A 3,268-nucleotide genomic window follows, 5' to 3' on the forward strand; every position below is an offset into this window, starting at 1 on the left:
GACAATACCTAGATCTATTCTTGCTTTATGCCTAGCTAGGGGCGTTAAACGATAGCGCTTGTTGGGAGGCAACCCAATTTTATTTTCGTTCCTTGCTTTTTATTCCTGTTTAGTAATAAATAAATCATCTATCCTCTGTTATGATTGTGTTTTTTATGTTTTAATTAGTGTTTGTGCCAATTAAAGCCTTTAGGATCTTCTTGGGTGATAGTTATTTGATATTCCTGAAAAAAAAACAGAAAGTATGCGCTCACAGAATAATTGTGACGCCCCCCCCCCCAATTTGACCATACACTAATCATACACGCAAAAGTGTACGATCAAGATCCGGGACTCACGGGAAGATATCACAGCACAACTCTACAAATAAAATAAGTCATACAAGCATCATATTACAAGCCAGGGGCCTCGAGGGATCGAATACAAGAGCTCGATCATAGATGAGTCAGCGAAAACAACAATATGTGAGTACATACATAAGTAAACAAGTTTGCCTTAAGAAGGCTAGCACAAACTGGGATATAGATCGAAAGAGGCGCAGGCCTCCTACCTGGGATCCTCCTAAACTACTCCTGGTTGTCGTCAGCGGGCTGCACGTAGTAGTAGGCACCTCCCGAGTAGTAGTAGTTGTCATCGACAGTGGCGTCTGGCTCCTGGGCTCCATTGTATGGTCGCAGCAATCGGGTATAGAAAGGGGGAAAAGAGGGAGAAAAGCAACCGTGAGTACTCATCGAAAGTACTCACAAGCAGGGAGCTACACTACATATGTATGCATTGGTATCAAATGGAATAAGGGTATCATATGTGGACTGAACTGCAGAATGCCGGAGTAAGAGGGGGATAGCTAGTCCTATCTAAGACTACACTTCTGGCCACCTCCATCTTGCAGCATGTAGAAGAGAGCAGAAGGTAAGTTCACCAAGTAGCATCGCATAGCATATCCCTACCCGGCGATCCTCTCCTCGCTGCCCTGTGAGAGAGCGATCACCGGTTGTATCTGGCACTTGGAAGGGTGAGTTTTATTAAGTATCCGGTTCTAGTTGTCATAAGGTCAAGGTACAACTCCAAGTCGTCCTGTTACCGAAGATCACAGCTATTCGTATAGATTAACTTCCCTGCAGGGGTGCACCACATTTCCCAACACGCTCGATCCCCTTTGTCCGGACACACTTGTCGGGGTCATGCTCGGCCTTGGAAGATCAACACGTCACAGCCCTACCTAGGCACAACAGAGAGGTCAGCACACCGGTCTAAATCCTATGGCGCAGGGGTCTGGGCCCATCGCCCATTGCACACCTGCATGTTGCGAGGGCGGCCGGTGAGCAGACCTAGCCTCCCTTATACAAGAGTAGGTGTTCCAGTCCAACCCGGTGCGCGCCGCTCAGTCGCTGACGTCACGAAGGCTTCGGCTGATACCACGATGTCGAGTGCCCATAACTATCCCCGCATAGTTGGTTAGTGCGTATAGGCCAGTGGCCAGACTCAGATCAAATACCAAGATCTCGTTAAACGTGTTATCTTGAAGTAACCGCGAACGCCGACCAGGGCCAGGCCCACCTCTCTCCTAGGTGGTCTCAACCTGCCCTGTCGCTTCGCCTCGAACTAACAGTCGGGGGCCATCGGGAACTCAGGCCCACCACTACCTGGATGGAGCCACCTGCCCCTTCAGCCCCCACATCAGTATCACTTGCGGGTACTCAACGAGCCGACCCGACTTTAGCCACCACCTGTATAGTATGTATATATGTATGTATATATCCGTGATCACCTCCTGAGTGATCACGGCCCGATAGTATGGCATGGCAGACGGACAAGAATGAAGGGCCACTGATGAAGTACTAGCAACCTATACTAGGCATGTAGGATTGCAGGTAAGGTATCAACAGTTGTAGTAACAATGATAGGCTATGCATCAGGATAGGATTAAAGGAAAGCAGTAACATGCTACACTACTCTAATGCAAGCAGTATAGAGAAGAGTAGGCGATATCTGGTGATCAAGGGGGGGGCTTGCCTGGTTGCTCCGGCAAGAGAGAGGGGTCGTCAACACCATAGTCGTACTGGGTAGTAGCGGCGTCGGTCTCAGTGTCTAGCGAGAGAAGAGGGGGGAGAAACAATAAATATTAAGCAAACAGTTGCATAGCGATGCATGACATGACAAGTAGCGGTGCTAGGGCTGCCCCAACACGGTATGAGGTGGTACCGGTGAAGGGGGGAAACATCCGGGAAAATATCCCCAGTGTTTCACGTTTTCGGACAAACGAACCGGAGGGGGAAAGTTGCGTGTTCGCTATGCTAGTGATGCGTGGCGGATGAACAGGCTGCGTATCCGGATTCGTCTCGTCGTTCTGAGCAACTTTCATGTACAAAGTTTTTTCATCCAAGCTACGGTTTATTTTATATTAATTTGAAAAGATTTAGATCATTTTCAGGATTTATTTAATTAATTTAATCAACATTATCCAGAACAGTGCACGCTGACGTCAGCATGACGTCAGAGGTTGACCTGGTCAACCTGATAGGTGGGTCCCACCTGTTAGTGACCCATTTTAATTAAACACATTAATAAATTAATCATGTTAATTAGGTAACTAATGTGTAATTAGTTTAATTAGTTGTTTAATTTAATTAATCAAAATTAATTAAATTAATTATTTCTTTAATTAATTAATTAATTAATATGTATTTCTTTAAATACGTTATGGAGGCGGGGCCCTCCTGTTGTAGGCTCTAGGGGGCTAGCGGGCAAAAGGGCAACGGGCGGAGCCCCGTTAGCGCGCGGGCGCTGGCGGGCACCACGCCCGAACAGGCAAAATCGGGGCGCCAGCGAGTGGCCCGCCGGAGCGCGGCCACGACGAGTCGGCCGCGGACGGCGTCGGCGAAGGGTGGCGGGTCGGCGATGCTGGGCGGCGGCAAGGCCACGAAGTGCAGCGGGTGCGTGTGTGGGGAGGCACGCACGGGCGCGTGTGCAGTGAGGCGCAGAGGGCAGCAGCAGTTCGCAGTGGTGGGAGTCAGCGGGGGAACGGGCGGCGCGGGCACGCGCGCAAGCCGAGCGCGAGGCAGCAGCAATGACAAGCGCGGCTGGCAGCGGCGAGGTCGCGCGCTCGCGTGCAGCAAGGGCGCGAGGGAGGGTGGCGACGCAGGGCTCGACGGTCGCGGTGTCCGAGCGGGGCGCAACCGTAGTGGTGCTGCGGGGCAGGGCTTGCCGGAGGTAGCGGCGGATGCGGCCGGCACGGCGGGTCACCGGCAGACAGGGGAGGCGCGCGCTC

This window comes from Triticum dicoccoides, chromosome 7A, assembly GCF_002162155.2.
Source record: "Triticum dicoccoides isolate Atlit2015 ecotype Zavitan chromosome 7A, WEW_v2.0, whole genome shotgun sequence".
NCBI lineage: Eukaryota > Viridiplantae > Streptophyta > Magnoliopsida > Poales > Poaceae > Triticum > Triticum dicoccoides.